We start from the raw sequence: 19,015 nt of genomic DNA on the forward strand, positions 1-19,015 counted from the left end.
GAAGAGATTCATCTGCAGCCTAAGTGAGTTGTTATGTGATTAACATTTAATGCGAAGAGAGATTGTTCTAGTCTCATTCAGAGGCAAGGCACAGAGCAAGATCTTAATTATTGAACCAGTCATTGATGTCTGCACAGCTGTCACGCCCTGGCCATAGAGAGGGTTTTGTTCTCAATTTTGGTTAGGCCAGGGTGTGACTAGGGTGGGCATTCTATGTGCCCTTTTCTATGTTTTGTGTATTTCTTTGTTTTGGCCGGGTATGGTTCTGAATCAGGGACAGCTGTCTATTGTTGTCTCTGATTGGGAACCATACTTAGGTAGCCTTTTCCCACAGGTTTTTGTGGATAGTTAATTTCTGTTTAGTGTTTGCACCTTACGGAACTGTTTCAGTATTCTCTTTGTTATTTTTGTTTTAGTGTTCAGTTATTAAAATAATCATGAACACTTACCACGCTGCGTTTTGGTCCGATGATTCATCTTCTTCAGACGACGAAGACTGTTACAACAGCAGAGATAACAGAACAAAATAGCCCATTTAGATTTCATGGTGCAAATAGAAAAGGTATGTGGAAAAAGGATAATTTAACAAGATTTACAGTAATTTCTGATCCTTTCGTTGGAAATTAAGCATATTTTGCGCCGTAACGGAGGCTGTCAGAGTGATCTGAAGCCTGGAGCAATGTTTGAAGAAACAAGGAGGCCAAATGCCCGACTGACTCCTCATATAGGAGGGAGAAATCAATATCGGTCATCCCCACATGGGAAAGGGAAGTGGATCCTCTACTATACATATTTATAAGGCCAAAAATAACAACTCAGACAGCCAATTGCATTGAACCCAGAGGGTTGAGGAATAAAAAGTAAGAGGGCCTGTTAGAAATTGTTCAATGAGCTAGGATACTGTATTATAACTGGATTAGTGTTGAACACTCAACCATGTCAGTAAGTGCTGGGCTGTGGCAGAGTAACCACGCCCTAAATCAGAATAAGTTGAGCTATCCACCACAAAACAACACCTCACTTCAGCACTCATTCAGAAAGTAGGTTTGGTTTTGCTTCATCACTTGCTCCTATCCCCATTGTGTCTTCGTGCACACAGAGTACAACCTGACAGTGGAGGCCAAATACAAAGCCTAATACAAAGCATGGCAAAGTAGATGAGAATTTTCCACACTGCTTAAATAAACTATAACACCTTGCTTGCCATTCATTCAACAATAATTATTTAAATGGATAAAACATGCCCTTGATTTCCTGCACAGCTAATTCTGCTCTCAGAATAAACAATGTGCCCGTGCTTAAGTTCAGCAAACAAACTGCGTTGGAAAATCTATATTTTAATCAGATGCTGCCTTATTGCCTGTCTTACAACATTCCCAACAATTCTACAACAATGAAATAGAGGGCGAGTTTGGCATCGTGCCCTGGTTGGCATTAAGATTAAGGAGTTCCAGAGCCCTCCCGGAGGCGGAAACTATCCCAGTTAATTCCCAGGGTTCCGCTGTGCTTGGAACAGGGATGGACTAATGAGGGCTGTGTGGAAATTAGTGTGGCCTAGCTGCTCTGTGGCCAACCACCAGGCCTGCTCAGGCCTTCAGGGTTCTGTGTGCTCCATGTTAGGCCCTCTGTTTGGCCCTGTGTGACTCTGTAGCCAGCACAGATTCCACAGCAGTTAGGTGCAAATCCACCAGGCCTTCCACCAGGGCTCCATGTTAGGCCCTCTGATAGGTGCTGTTAGGAGCCTCTGATAGGCCCCAGCCCGCCCAGCAGCCACAGCAGTTCCGTGATCAGGAAAGGGTAACAGGCTTGGTGAGAGGATGGCAGGGATCAATAGCACTAGCACGGCCCTGGGTGTTGATTATGTGGATGCACTGCACTGGCTGTGAGGCTTGAGTCTTGTAAAGTAGAGGACTACTGCGATTACTCAGTTTCCCCTAACCTGCTCTTTTCACAGAGGTACTAAAGGAGCACTGTATCACTGTCGTGTCTTCAACATGCAGTCAGTATACTTCTGTGATGATTTAGGGAAGTTGAAGGTGGGGATTCAGGTGGGGGGTAGCACGGTCTGATGGGCTGACGAGGTGTTGAGGTTATGATGGAAGGATGAGGAGTGGTAGAGGCTAGATAATTAATAAACTGTTAGCCTGTGGTGTCACTGTCACGTCCTGACCATAGAAAGCTTTTATTTTTCTATGGTAGAGTAGGTCAGAGCATGATAGAGGGTTTTGTCTAGTTTATTTATGTCTATGTTGGTTCTAGTTTCTTTTTTCTATGTTGGGGGTTTTGTCTAGTTTATGTAGTTCTATGTGGGGTTCTAGTTGTATTTCTATGTTGTTGTTTTTTGGGATGATCTCCAATTAGAGGCAGCTGGTCATCGTTGTCTCAAATTGGGGATCATATTTAAGTGGTTGTTTTTCCTACCTGGGTTTGTGGGAGATTATTTCGAGTTAGTGTATGTTGCTCCTCTTCGTCACGGTTTGTTGTTTTGTTTATTCGTTTATTTGTATGTCTTGCATAGTTTCACAGTTTAAATAAAATGTGGAATGAAACACACGTTGCGCCTTGGTCCCATTCTTCAGACAGCTGTGACAGTCACATGTACGTTAGTTCAAAGAGTTGTCATTCCACACTTCATTCCACACTTAAAGAGGATGCAGTCCAGTATTTGGGTCCATCTCAGCATAGTCCTCAACCCCAGTAGGACCTAAATTATCAGGCTGTGGTGGATACCAGTACCTACAGGTTTAACAACACAGAGACCCAGACAGTTGGTAAAAACAGTGGTAAAATACGTGATCCAAAAGTATAACTGGGTCATTCCACAAGAGTGACTTTTGTGTGCCTTTGATATTTTAGAAAGTGTGCACAAATATTGAATTTTTAAATCCTGTTATATTAAATTAAGTGCCTTTGTAATATAGATACAGTGCATTCGGAAAATATTCAGACCCCTTGACTTTTTCAAAATGTTGTTACGTTGAAAGCGTAATTCTAAAATTGATTAAAAAAACAATTCTCATCAATCTACACACAATACCCCATAATGACAAAACAAAAACAGGTTTTTAGAACTTTTGCAAATGTATAAAAAAATTAAATATCACAGCAGTATTTTCACGTCCAGATGAAAAGCAAGCCCAAAGTAAACTGCCTGCTACTCAGGCCCAGAAGCTAGGATATGTATACAATTGGATAGAAAACACTCTAACGTTTCTAAAACTGTTAGAATTATTTCTGTGAGTATAACAGAACGTATTTGGCAGGCGAAACCCCGAGGGCAAACCATCCAGGAATTTCTTTTGGGGGGGGTGACAGTGTTTTCAATGGGATTTCTATGTGGATCTAGATTTCTAAGGCATTTGCTTGCAGTTCCTATCGCTTCCACTGGATGTCAACAGTCTTTAGAAATTGGTTGATGTTTTTCTTTTGAGTAATGAAGAAGTTTGGCTGTTCAGAACGAGGGTCGAGTCTAGTGTACTGTTGTGGTTGGGGCGCACGACCTGAAAGCTCGCTCCACTTTGTTTTCCTCCTGTATTGAACACAGTTTATCCCGTCTTAAATTGTATCGATTATTTACATAAAAAAATACCTAAAGTTGTATTAGGAAAGTTGTTTGAAATGTTTGGATCAAGATTACAGGTAACTTTTTAGATATTTTGTAGTCATGTTGCGTGAGTTGGAACTGGTGTTTTGAGTCAAACATGCCAAATAAATGGACATTTTGGATATAAAACAACGGAATTTATCGAACAAAAGGACCATTTATGATGTTTATGGGACATATTGGAGTGCCAACAGAAGAAGATCTTCAAAGGTAAGGCATGAATTATATAATTATTTGAGTTTTGTGTCGCACCGGGCGGGTTGAATTATGTGTTTGTTTGATGGGGTGCTGTCCTCAGATAATAGCATGGTTTGCTTTCGCCGTAAAGACTTTTTGCAATCTGACATGGTGGCTAGATTAACAAGAAGTTAAGCTTTAATTTGGTGTATTGCACTTTTGAATGTATGAAAGTAAAATATTTCTAATAATTTATTGGGAATTTCGCGCTCTGCCATTTCACCTGATGTTGTGGAAACGTTCCGCTAGCGAAACCTCTAGCCATAAAAGGTTTAACCTCTTCAGATGGGAAAACTTTTTTTTTATGAAGTTGTTTTTATGACAGAATGTTACACTTCTCAAAAGGCACAGAATTTGTGGAACGACCCAACTATTAGATTGTGGTCTTGATTGGTTACAACCTTATTGTCAGAGTGTTTATCTCTTACACTGTGATCAGTGGTGTTCCATCCACCCATTGCCAGGTCCCCTCTTCATCTATGTCAGACTAAAACATACATTTCCTTCAACGTATTACACTGTACACTTAATGAAACAATACAGGCACAATCAAGCATGTGTGATTATTAATGACCGTTTATTGCTTTGGGTTTACTCAAATTGGTAAACCTCTCTTGCTAAGAGCATCTCTCTTAGTCTGTAGCTGGTCTCTGTTATCTGGAAAGGATTGATACATATAGCTACTGGTTAAAATGGCAATTCTTACTACTTCTGTAAGTGGCAGGCATTTATAAGAGCAATCTGTAATTGGTACATCCATTTTTGGACTTTTAAATCAATGATATATACGAATTGATTCTTATAGACCTTATAAATGCCTTATAAGATTAGTTCAACTGCCGTACCATACCCGAACCCACAATATAAGTTTTCTTTACTCCATTATTTGTAAACAAACACTGTAGTCTCAACATGATTAAAACAATCATTTTGGGCCTCCCACTGCATCGCAGTGTTGCGGCGTCACTACAGCTGGGGTTCGATCCCAGGGTGTGTCACAACCGGCTGCTACTGGGAGTCCCATAGGGTGGCGCACAATTGGCCCAGCATTGTCCGGGTTAGGGGAGGGTTTGGCCGGGGTGGGGTTTACTTGGCTCATTGCTCTCTAGCGACTCCTTGTGGCGGGCCTTGCGCCTACAGGCTGACTCGGTCGTCAGTTGAACGGTGTTTCCCCTTACACATTGGTGCAGCTGGCTTCCTGGTTAAGTGAGCGGGTGTTAAGAAGCACAGCTTGGGGGGTCATGTTTCAGAGGACGCATCTCCGAGCTCGTTGGGAAGAAAAAAGGGGGGTAAAAATGTCTAAAATAAAATGCTATCAGTTTGATCTCATGGATGGTCAGTCCTTGCATCCATAGCTCTCTCTATGAATTTGAGAGTGGTTATACTTCCCATCCGTCAGCAGGGTTGGCAGGGTGCCAACTTTGTTGTTGTAGATAAATAAAACAGACCTCTGGACAGTCTGCTAAAAAAGGACAGAATATCTTGGTTGTGGTTTGCAAGTTTCTTAATTTCCTGCTGTCTCATGTAAGTGTGTATGTGTATTCTGTGTTATTATTGAGTTAGTTAGTAAATAAATGATTAAATCAATTTGTGTAGTACTGAATAATAAGAAAGGCTGGGGTTCATGCGGATCCAAGGAAAATGCGACGTTGAGAATGAGACTGATATGAGGGACTGATTAATAAGTGACTGTTATCGATATATAGCCTATATTTATATATCTTTAGAATTTAATTCGGGAGATGGTAAGTCGTTAACTTCTTATGGGCAGGTGGGACGGTAGCATCCCACCTGGCCAACATCCGGTGAAATTGCAGAACTGTCACAACATCCACAGAAGGTGGCGCCTCTCCTCGGTCGAGCGGCGCTCGGCGGTCGTCGTCGCCGGCCTACTAGCTGCCACCGATCTGTGTTTCAGTGTCTGTTAGTTATGTCTGTTTTGTGATTGCACCTGTTTTGTGTTTGTCATTAGTGGGAGCTGTGCTTTCGCAGCGTTCGGGCGCTCCTCCGAAGCTCCGCCCCTGCGCATTCTTTTATAAGAAGCTGAGCCCGGCGGAGCGCAAATATGATGTGGGGGACAGGGAGTTGTTAGCTGTGGTCAAGGCGTTGACAGTGTGGAGACATTGGCTTGAGGGGGCACGTCACCCTTTTCTCATCTGGACCGACCACCGTAACCTGGAGTACATCCGGGCAGCGAGGAGACTTAATCCTCGTCAAGCCAGGTGGGCCATGTTCTTTATGAGGTTTCAGTTCACCCTTTCGTACATTCCGGGTTCTCGGAACCGGAAGGCCGACGCGCTGTCATGTCTCTACGACACCGAGGAGCGGACCATCGATCCCACTCCCATACTCCCGGCTTCCTGTCTGGTGGCGCCGGTGGTGTGGGAGGTGGATGCGGACATCGAGCGGGCGGGTCGGTTCGAACCCACTCCACCTCAATGTCCCGCGGGTCGGAAGTTCGTTCCGCTGGGTGTTCGCGATCGCTTGATCCGATGGGCCCACACTCTACCCTCCTCGGGTCACCCTGGGGTGGAACGGACAGTGCGAGGCCTGAGGGGGAAGTACTGGTGGCCCACCTTGGTAGAGGATGTAAGACACTATGTCTCTTCCTGTTCGGTGTGCGCCCAGTGCAAGGCTCCTAGGCACCTGCCTCGAGGGAAATTACAGCCCCTCCCCGTTCCACAGCGACCATGGTCTCACCTCTCGGTGGATTTCCTTACGGATCTCCCGCCATCTCAGGGAAATACTACGATCCTGGTTGTTGTGGATCGGTTCTCGAAGTCCTGCCGTCTGCTTCCGTTGCCCGGTCTTCCCACGGCCCTACAGACCGCGGAGGCCCTATTCACCCACGTCTTCCGGCACTACGGGGTGCCCGAGGACATCGTATCTGATCGGGGTCCCCAGTTCACGTCCAGGGTGTGGAAGTCGTTTATGGAGAGGCTGGGGGTCTCGGTCAGTCTGACCTCGGGTTTCCACCCCGAAAGTAATGGGCAGGTAGAGCGCATTAACCAGGATGTGGGCAGGTTTCTGCGGTCATATTGCCAGGACCGGCCAGGGGAGTGGGCGCGGTTCGTACCCTGGGCCGAGATGGCCCAGAACTCTCAGCGCCACTCCTCTACTAACCTGTCACCCTTCCAGGTCGTGTTGGGGTATCAGCCGGTCCTGGTGCCATGGCAACAGAGCCAGACAGAGGCTCCTGCGGTGGAGGAATGGGTCCAGCGCTCTAGGGAGACCTGGAATGCGGTCCAGGAGTGCATAAAGAAGGCTGGAGATCGACACAAGGAGAGCGCTGACCGCCACCGCAGTGAGGCCCCGGTGTTTAACCCAGGAGATAGAGTCTGGCTCTCGACCCGGAACCTGCCCCTCCGCCTGCCCTGCCGGAAGCTGGGTCCGCGATTTGTGGGGCCATTCAAAGTCCTGAGGAGAATAAACGAGGTGTGTTATAGGTTACAACTTCCTACATATTACCGTATTAACCCCTCGTTTCATGTGTCTCTCCTCAGGCCGGTGGTAGCTGGTCCGCTGCAGGACGCTGAGGTGCGGGAGGTCCCCCCGCCCCCCCTGGACATCGGAGGGGCCCCGGCGTACACAGTCCGGGCCATCTTGTACTCCCGACGTCGGGTGGGGGGCCTACAGTACCTCGTGGACTGGGAGGGGTACGGTCCGGAGGAGAGGTGCTGGGTCCCGGCGAGGGATATTCTGGATCCAGCCATGTTGCGGGATTTCCACAACCTCCGCCCGGATCGCCCAGCGCCTCGCCCTCCGGGTCGTCCCCGAGGCCGGTGTCGGTGCACTGCGGGACCCGCGCGTCAGGGGAGGGGTACTGTCACAACATCCACAGAAGGTGGCGCCTCTCCTTGGTCGAGCGGCGCTCGGCGGTCGTCGTCGCCGGCCTACTAGCTGCCACCGATCTGTGTTTCAGTGTCTGTTAGTTATGTCTGTTTTGTGATTGCACCTGTTTTGTGTTTGTCATTAGTGGGGGTATTTAGTCTGTCTGTGTTTAGCTAGGATTCGTGCGGGATTGTTCTGTGTTACGTGTGGTGTTACGTTTATTGTATAGGCATTAGGGTTGCCGGGCTGCGCCCCGTCTGCCTTTTGAGCGGAGCTTCGGTTAAGTCATTTTTTGACTGTTATGCTCTCAGCCATGTATGGATCTTGCCATGGAATTCTTAAATTAAGTTTGTTCCAACGGACCTCAGTCTCCTGCGCTTGACTAACTCCTTAAACGGTTCATCCCGCTCGTGACAAGAACGCGAATTTCAAATTACAGAAATATAAATATTTAACATTCATGAAAATACAAGTATTATACATCAAAATAAAACGTATCTTCTTCTTAATCCAGCCGCTGTGTCAGATTTCAAAAAGGCTTTACGGCGAAAGCACACCATGCGATTATCTGAGGACAGCGCCCCGCATACAAAAACATGAAAAACATTTTTCAACCAGGCAGGTGCGACACGAAAGTCAGAAATAGCGATATAATAAATGCCTTACCTTTGAAGATCTTCTTCTGTTGGCACTCCAAAAGGTCCCAGTTACATCACAAATGGTCCTTTTGTTCGATAAAGTCTTTCTTTATATGCATAAAAACTCTGTTTATCTGGCGCGCTTCATTCAATAATCCACCAGTTTCCCTCCTTCAAAATGCATACAAAATGAATCCCAAACGTTACCAATAAACTTATCCAAACAAGTCAAACAACGTTTATAATCAAACCTGAGGTACCCTAATACGTAAATAAATAATCAAATTTAAGACAGAGAATAGTATGTTCATTACCGGAGATAAATAACAAAGAACGCGCTTTCACCCACGCGAAATGGGAGCCACTTAGAAAAACTACAACTTCTAGCTCATTTTTCCAAAACCCAGCCTCAAACTCTTTCTAAAGACTGTTGACATCTAGTGAAAGCCCTAGGAAATGCAATCTGGGAGGACTTCACCTCATAATAAACATGAAAGCCATTGGAAACAGTAGAAGGCTGAATTATATATTTGTTGGGGTGGTTTGTCCTCTGGGTTTCACCTGCCATATCAGTTCTGTTATACTCACAGACATCATTGTAAGTTTTAGAAACTTTAGAGTGTTTTCTATCCAAATCTACCAATTGTATACATATCCTAGCTTCTGGGCCTGAGTAACAGGCAGTTTACTTTGGGCACGCTTTTCATCCGGATGTGAAAATACTGCCCCCTACCCAAGAGAGGTTAAACAACTTCTTCCGTGGTGCCCCAAATTCCTAATGAGTTGTTACATGATTCATTTAATCGAGTAACAATTAAACATAGTTAGTTGATTCGATAAATAATAGTCATCACATTAATGATAGTCACGTCACGACATATTACATTTACATTTTAGTCATTTAGCAGATGCTCTTATCCAGAGCGACTTACAGTTACTGCATTAATCTTAAGATAGCTAGGTAGGACAACCACATCACAGTCATAGTAAGTACATTTTTCCCTCAAAATAGCTATCAGCAAAGTCAGAGCTAGTAAGAAAAAATATATATTAAAAAGTTACGTGCGAGTGTTAGTTCACGAAGTGCATCCTTTTTTTCAGGTGAGAGAGGGAGGGAGAAAAGAGACTCTACTTAGGAGAAATGAGTAGCCCTGTGGCACCAGCGCGACGACCAGATGCTCTTGGAATATGAAAGAAAACGTAATCAGATGAAGAGAGAGCAGCTGGAGTTGCTGTGTTCTCTGGCTGCCAAAAAAATCAAGGGAATGAAGGGCAGCATAGGCTGAGATGAATTCGACGTTCTTGACCGCAGATCAGCAGTTCCAAATGCTGCCAGAGACCCGGAATTCTCACTACACTAAATTAGAAGGGTTGCAGCCAAGTGGTGGGGAGCGTCTGTAAAGCCTACAGGGAGAGGAGCGAACTGAGAGAGAAAACACACACATAGTTGCCAAAGCTACAAAAGAGAAACATTTGATCATCTGAAAATAACTAGGTATGATACTCAAGTGAGAGAGTGGTGTAGAGCCTTTCCTTCCTTATTCGAATAACTTGACAGAACCGTCTTTGTTTCGGCGACGGCCCTAGTTTTGCAACGAGACCGTCGCTTAAAGCTGCCGCTGAGAGTATAGGGGAGACTAATACTAATAATTTCCTTGCAAAGGTGAAGAACTCACCTCCCGGTACTAATTGCTGATTGCCTAGGAGAGGAGAAACCACTCCCCCTCCAATACAGCCACTGATTACCAAAACAACAACAGTCACAAATTGCCCAGCCACTTAATCCTGGTTTATGTGTCAATAACCATTTGCAAGTTAATAGCAGTTCACACACCAAGTAGGCTACTGGGAAGATAGACAGTACTTAAAGTAGATGGCCCTAGCTAGCAAAAAGACAGTACTAGACAACAACAGATAAAGACAAAAATTATACTTATCACTCCTGGAGATATCAGGTGTCCTCTAGCTGTAGAATGAAGTACTGTATGTACGGGAAAGAGGTGCGAATGGCTGGGAATGTCTAAGGAGAGATACATTTACAATGGATCTTTTCAAATAGAGACAAAAACAAGCTAGCAGATGTCTGATAAGAAACACATTTTCCCAATGAAGCATTCAACTATTCTGAGAAGCAATTTGAAGGAATGTGCGTGAAGCATCTGGGGAGGTAGCCTACAAGTTTTTATCTCGGTGGGAGAATAATGCCAATCTCTTACCAGCCATCTGTCTACTCTTCCCTCTGTCTATTATGTTTTCTTGGGACGCTATATCAAATCATTTCTCTCCAGTTGAATGATGGGGCAAAATGTAGATTCCCGCCTAAATAGACATACCTAAACATAATTATTTTGAATAAGATGGCCAACAACAATAACTCGTAATGTTGCATCGTTTTAGAAAAGTTCTGGAACTCACCTTTCTGGTAATTTTTTTTTAAACAAATTGCTGAGATGTAGTCACATTTGAGGACACAAGCTCAAGTACATAGTACAAATATTATGAAAATATGAAATATCATACATAAAAATGTTTTACAATTCAACAATAGTGCTACGTAACAGCACGAGGGGGCTACAAGAGACACTAGCTTGTTAGCCCCGGCCCGCTAGCTGTCTGAATCGCCGTGTCTCCAGCCCACCAAGCTACTCACTGGACCCCTATGATCACTCGGCTACGCATGCCTCTCCCTAATGTCAATATGCCTTGTCCTTTGCTGTTTTGGTTAGTGATTATTGCCTTATTTCACTGTAAATCCTCAAGCCCTGCTCAATACGCCTTAGCTAACCATTTAGTTCCACCTCCCACACATGCGGTGACCTCACCTGGTTTAAATGATGTTTCTAGAGACAAAATCTCTCTCATCGTCAATAAATGCCTAGGTTTACCTCCACTGTATTGACATCCTACCATACCTTTGCCTGTACATTATGCCTTGAATCTATTTTACTGTGCCCAGAAACCTGCTCCTTTTACTCTCTGTTCCGAACGTACCAGACGACCAGTTCTTATTGCCTTTAGCTGCACTCTATCCTACTCCTCCTCTGTTCCTCTGGTGATGTAGAGGTTAATCCAGGATCTGCAGTGCCTAGCCCCACTCACATTCCCCAGGCGCTCTCATTTGTTGACTTCTGTAACCGTAAAAGCCTTGGTTTCATGCATGTTAACATTAGAAGCCTCCTCTCTAAGTTTGTTTTATTCACTGCTTTAGCACACTCCTAGCCGTGTCTGAATCCTGGCTTAGGAAGACCACCAAAAACCCTGAAATTTCCATCCCTAACTATAACATTTTCCGACAAGATAGAACTGCCAAAGGGGGCGGAGTTGCAATCTACTGCAGAGATAGCCTGCAGAGTTCTGTCCTACTATCCAGATCTGTACCCAAACAATTTGAACTTCTACTTTTAAAAATCCACCTTTCCAGAAACAAGTCTCTCACTGTTGCCGCTTGCTATAGACCACCGTCTGCCCCCAGCTGTGCCCTGGACACCATATGTGAATTGAATGCCCCCCATCTATCTTCAGAGCTCGTACTGTTAGGTGACCTAAACTGGGACATGCTTAACACCCGGCCATCCTACAATCTAAGCTTGATGCCCTGAATCTCACACAAATTATCAATGAACCTACCAGGTACAACCCCAAATCCGTAAACATGGGCACCCTCATAGATATCATCCTAACCAACTTGCCTTCCAAATACACCTCTGCTGTCTTCAACCAGGATCTCAGCGATCACTGCCTCATTGCCTGTGTCCGTAATGGGTCTGTGGTCAAACAACCACCCCTCAACACTGTCAAACGCTCCCAAAAACACTTCAGCGAGCAGGCCTTTCTAATCGACCTGGCCCGGGTATCCATCAGTAGAGGATGCATGGTTGTTCTTTAAAGGTTCTTTCCTCACCATCTTAAATAAGCATGCCCCATTAAAAAAATTTAGAACCAGGAACAGATATAGCCCTTGGTTCATTCCAGACCTGACTGCCCTTGACCAGCACAAAAACATCCTGTGGCGTACTGCATTAGCATCGAATAGCCCCCGCGATATGCAACTTTTCAGGGAAGTTAGAAACCAATATACACAGGCAGTTAGGAAAGCAAAGACTAACTTTTTCAAACAGAAATTTGCATTCTGTAGCACAAACTCCAAAAAGTTCTGGGACACTGTAAAGTCCATGGAGAATAAGAGCACCTCCTCCCAGCTACCCACTGCACTGAGACTAGGAAACACCGTCACCACTGATAAATCCACGATAATTGAGAATTTCAATAAGTATTTTTCTACGGCTGGCCACGCTTTCCACCTGGCTACCCCTACACCGGTCAACAGCCCTGCACAGCAACTTGCCCAAGCCTCCCCCATTTATCCTTCACCCAAATCCAGATAGCTGATGTTCTGAAAGAGCTGCAAAATCTGGACCCCTACAAATCAGCCGGGCTAGATAATCTGGACCCTCTCTTTCTGAAAATGATTGTTGCAACCCCTATTACTAGCCTGTTCAACCTCTCTTTCGTATCGTCTGAGATCCCCTAAAGATTGGAAAGCTGCCGCGGTCATCCCCCTCTTCAAAGGGGGAGACACTCTAGACCCAAACTGCTACAGACCTATATCTATCCTACCCTGCCTTTCTAAGGTCTTCGATAGCCAAGTTAACAGATCACCGACCATTTCGAATCCCACCGTACCTTCTCCGCTATGCAATCTGGTTTCCGAGCTGGTCATGGGTGCACCTCAGCCACGCTCAAGGTCCTAAACGATATCATAACCGCCATCAATAAGAGACAATACTGTGCAACTGTATTCATCAACCTGGCCAAGGATTTCGACTCTGTCAATCACCACATTCTTATCGGCAGACTCAACAGCCTTGGTTTCTTAAATGACTGCCTCGCCTGGTTCACCAACTGCTTCTCAGACAGAGTTCAGTGTGGCAAATCGGAGGGCCTGTTGTCCGGACCTCTGGCAGTCTCTATGGGGGTGCCACAGGGTTCAATTCTTGGGCCGACTCTTTTCTCTGTATAGATCAATGATGTTGCTCTTGCTGCTGGTAATTCTCTGATCCAACTCTAGGCAGACGACACTATTCTGTATACTTCTCGCCCTTCTTTGGACACTGTGTTAACTAACCTCCAGACGAGCTTCAATGCCATACAACTCTCCTTCCGTGGCCTCCAACGGATCTTAAATGCAAGTAAAACTAAATGCATGCTCTTCAACCGATCGCTGCTCACACCTGCCCGCCCGTCCAGCAACACTACTCTAGACGGTTCTGATTTAGAATATGTGGACACCTACAAATACCTAGGTGTCTGGTTAGACTGTAAACTCTCCTTCCAGACTCACATTAAGCATCTCCAATCCAAAATTAAATCTAGAATCGGCTTCCTATTTCGCAACAAAGCATCCTTTGCTCATGCTGCCAAACATACCCTCGTAAAACTGACTATCCTACCGATCCTTGACTTCGGCGATGTCATTTACAAAATAGCCTCCAACACTCTACTCAGCAAATTGGATGCAGTCTATCACAGTGCCATCCGTTTTGTCACCAAAGCTCCATATACTACCCACCACTGCGACCTGTATGCTCTCATTGGCTGGCCCTCGCTTCATATTCGTTGCCAAACCGACTGGCTCCAGGTCATATATAAGTCCTTGCTAGGTAAAGTCCCACCTTATCTCAGCTCTCTGGTCACCATAGTAGCACCCACCCATAGCACATGCTCCAGCAGGTATATTTCACTGGTCATCCCCAAAGCCAATTCCTCCTTTGGCCGCCTTTCCTCCCAGTTCTCTGCTGCCAATGACTGGAACGAACTGCAAAAATCACTGAAGCTGGAGACTCATATCTCCCTCACTAGCTTTAAGCACCAGCTGTCAGAGCAGCTCACAGATCACTGCACCTGTACATAGCCCATCTGTAAATAGCCCATCCAACTACCTCATCCCCATACTGTTATTTATTTTATTTATTTTGCTCCTTTAGTATCTCTACTTGCACACTCATCTTCTGCACATCTATCCCTCCAGTGTTTAATTGCTATATTGTAATTATTTCGCCACAATGGCCTATTTATTGTCTTACCTCCCTTATCCTACCTCATTTGCACACACTGTATATAGACTTTTTCTATTGTATTATTGACTGTATGTTTGTTTATTCCATGTGTAACTCTGTGTTGATGTATGTGTCGAACTGCTTTGCTTTATCTTGGCCAGGTCGCAGTTGTAAATGAGAACTTGTTCTCAACTGGCCTACCTGGTTAAATAAAGGTGAAATAAATCAAAATAAAAACAATAGTGCTGCAATAGGAATTGAAATGACTGAAATGCTTTCTAAATATAGTAACAATCAAATTATAAATGACTTACTATACGATTTCAGTTGTCTTATAACTGTAAAATAAATATGATCATACTTAGTTACAGTACAATATTCTCATTATTTCATATAACCGCAACAAATAATTTTCTCCAAAATGTCCACTGAGCGGCACACAGATAGCATTCAAATGTGAACAGACTCGTTACAGCTTCAGCTTTAAGCTGTGACCAAGAGAAAATGAGTTCAATTCAATAAAATTATTTTGTATTTTTTCATGTTGAGAGCTCTAAATCCGGCTGAGAATATCACAGCGAGATTAAACTATTATTATTGCATTCGCTAGATTATCCCATTTCATATGAGCTACTTCAAGCACAGCTGTGAGTTTCACTGAAATCGTTCCTTTGTCTGGATAGGCCAGAAAATGTGACACGTTACTTCCTTTGCAAATGTGGGGTCTGAAACCTGACACTTCAAGTCAGCTCTGCTGGGAGAGTGGGAGCAGAGAGCAGAGACACACAAACAAACACACACACACTACATACGCTCACACAAACAAAACACACAAACACATGCATATTGATGCCACACACACACACACACACACACACACACATAGACACACTTTTACACTCTCAGTCTTTTTTTATTTAGCTAATTGTTCTTACTTTTTAACTCTGCGTTGTTGTTAAGGGCTTGTAAGTAAGCATTTCACGGTTAAGTCTACACCTGTTGTATTCGGTGCATGTGACATATACAATTTCATTTGATATGGATTTGATTTAAGAAATTAGGCTTTCTGGCACTATAAGACACAGGAACCTAAAATGTTCACAGAGCGCTTTGAAAACCAAAATAGGGGAATTAACATCTAAGAAGTTTTAACGCATGGTGCTTATGTTACTAAGTGTTAGTAAAACTTTGTTATAGAAGATTAAACAAAGATGTGTTCTAAGACCTCATCAGCTTTGTGGGTTTATTAAAGGTCATAGTTCATAATTACCCAAATGAATACAGATCATTGTTAGTATATAATCATGGCATGTACAGCTCTCTCCCGCTCAGCCCAGTCAAAACTCTTCTCTGTCCTGGCATCACAATGGTGGAACCATTGCAGGGACTGTATCAAGACAGCAGTCCCTGCCAATTTTCAGAAAATTTCTAAAACCCTACTTCCTCAAAGAGTGTATAAAAAATCCTACAAGCACTGACTTTGCTGATAACTACTTTTTTGAGAGAAAATGTACTTTCTACGACTTTGATATGTGTTTGTCTCACCCAGCTATCTTAAGATGTTGTAAGTCGCTCTGGATAAGAGTGTCTGCTAAATAACTAAAATGTTAAAATATGCCGTTTCGCAGAAGCTCTATCCAAAGAGACTTACAACAGTGAGTGCGTGCATTGTTGTATTGGTGGCCCCAGCTGGAATCCAACCTACAACCCTGGAGTTGCTAGCATCATGCTCTTACCAACTAAGCAACACAGAAACGGCATCCTACTTCACCCTAACAAGGGTGTGGCCACTGTCACAGGCCCGGGGCTCCCTCCCTGGGGAGCTAATTTATGATGTAAATGAAATGTAGGCCTGCTGATAGGCCATCAGAAACACTGTGATGGATATGCTAGGCTCAGAGACTCATCCATCATCCATGTATCCTAGTCCCTCATGCTGAGGAGAGCTGTCCCGACCACCACAGCGCATACACGCACACATGCACACACACACAGATCAGCTTTACTCTGCTCTGTCCTCCCGTTGATTCATGTTTGAGCTGATGCTCCACGATGATTATCTATTTTGATTATGTCATCCCATTGTTACAGTATGTGCACTGCAGTTCTATTTCAGATTAGATCATTGACTCAGGGCTTCCATTTTAATATAAAGTCATCACGGGAAACATTTGACGCTGCCTAAGAGGAGTTCATTCAAAGAGAGAAGAGCTCAGCACATGTGAGCCTGTGCCCTTGAGCACTATGAAAAGCAGAAGTTAAGTTATTAGATTTAAGTAGTCTAACTCTGCTCAATATTCCCCCTCACTTATTTTCATTTAGAAAAATGCTTAGTTATTTCGCTATTAGCATAGATAAGTACCATTGTTTAAATGCAGATTGAAGTTATTCGTTTTCCACAAAGCTAGCATATTTAAACAGACTGAAGGGAAGGCTTTCTGCAATTACATTTATCTAGGAAAGGTCAGTTGCTTTGTACACTGAAAAGTCATTTTCACTCAGAAGATTCAGTGCGGCTGCAGCTGTAGAATTTAAACGCAATCTTTTAGGTTTGTTTATAATGGCTTAAGTGGAGGGGTTTTTCTCAGGCTACTACTGAGAACCATGAGTCATTTTCACCGGCTTTTATAGTGAGCCTTTAATAGGTGATTCAGAAATATGCAAATACGCACTTCTCTTGCCCTCTGCAATACCTTTCAAATGCAAATCACACTCTGACCACTGAAATCAAGAGAAGGCACGTGTCAGATTGAGTTTATGCAGAATAAAGTCCTTTAAATATAGCAACATTCATGATTGCTGGGTTTGTGGAAGTGGTGTACCTTGCTGCCATTGACTTTCTGTCATTATTATCCACACACAATGTCCTTGATTTGTTGGGACAAATTGTTGCTGGATTCAAACAACCAACTTATGCCATTGTAACAAACAGAGAGCAATAACAATGCCAAAATGATCATTTTGTTATGTCTTAGATTAGCACACATTTTGGGTTGTAGAGATGATTTCCCAAAATACTATGTTCCGACCTGTAGAGAAAAGGAAAGGAAACAATCCCTTGTGTCTGGTATTACATACTTCGAGAGAGAACGTGAGACAAGTCACATACAATATAGGTCACTGTTTAGGAGCCTACATGTTGTTTTCTATCTGTACTTGGTCAGGCATTTGACCTTATCCTCTGCCTCTGTTCTTGTTATTCTGTCTCTCTAATCATCAACAGTCCTCTGTTATCTTGAAAGCTCTCATGTTTTTGTTCTTTCTTACATATGCTAATAATAATTCAGAAGATGGAATGAACGACCTTGAGGCTAGCGTTAGTATTGAAGGGAAACGAGGAATCAAAACAACATTGTTTCTCTTGTTAACTCATTTTAATGAATTCCTATGAAAATGAGACTTTGAAAAAAGATCTAGTCATTCATTATTCTGATTTCCCATTGGCTTTAAAGCTGGGACCCGTAGTGGTGAAACTGACATATCCGTTTGCAATATTACAACAACAAAGACATTACTTCAAACAATGAACACAGTTATTTTCCTCTGACATCATTGCAGATCATTGCACGTGCGATAGTACATACTCTGCTGTTCTATCATCCTTTTTTACCATAACGCTGGATGCTCCTCTCCTACTTTCATAAATAAACAAAAACAATAACAAATGCGCCTGGGCCGATCAGTTGCACTGTTTTACCTAATGCAGTGTTGTAAATCAATAATGTAGCAGACAAGGCGTAATCTACTTGAACAGTCATGATGGAGATGTATAATTACAGGATGGAGAGGTATAATTACAGTTGTTGTAGTTGGAATCACTAAACAGAGAGTAGTACAGGACTACTTTGAGCTCTAATCAAAGTTGTTATTTTGTAAGGTGGAATCAGGAGGTCCGAGGTGTTTCCCATATACTGTACGCATCACACACAGCATCTCAGAACCAGGGCAGTTGTCCAGCCTCTAGCAGCAGCCCAGTATTCATAACATGTACAGTAGATTTCTTGACAGCGCTTAAATGGTGATTTTCCCCACACCGATTTGTGGCATAACTCTATTTTCCAGCAGTCAATTACAGTCTGTCACCTTCCACGGAACAGCTCTGCTGTGTATGTGAAAATTACCCCCTGCCCCCCACACACACACACACACACACACACACACACACACACACACACACACACACACACACACACACACACACACACACACACACACACACACACACACACACACACACACACACACACACACACATCCACTCTAGATTTAAATTGATGCTACAATACACTTTATTTAACATTTACAATGCAGTTTACCAATTTCCTCCCCCAGCTCCCCTCCCTACCACACTTTTCACAGCGCTGCTTCGCTCAGCCAATTATTCCTGACTGAGCTTCCAGCCAGGCATCTGGGAGTGGGTCAGGAAAGTGTTTAACACATGTAAAGCAGGCTTGTCGCCCAGTTTGTGTGTGTGTGTGTGTGCATGCGCATAGGTTAATGTGATGAGGGCTGTCTTTACTCTCAGAGCCTACATTTAGCATTTCACATTTCAGTCATTTAGCAGGCACTTTTATCAAGAGCAACTTACAGTAGTGAGTCCGCCGTGGGAATCGAACCCACCACCCACTAACATATGGAATTGTTTTAGA

This window comes from Salmo trutta, chromosome 15 (assembly GCF_901001165.1).
Source record: "Salmo trutta chromosome 15, fSalTru1.1, whole genome shotgun sequence".
NCBI classification, from domain to species: domain Eukaryota; kingdom Metazoa; phylum Chordata; class Actinopteri; order Salmoniformes; family Salmonidae; genus Salmo; species Salmo trutta.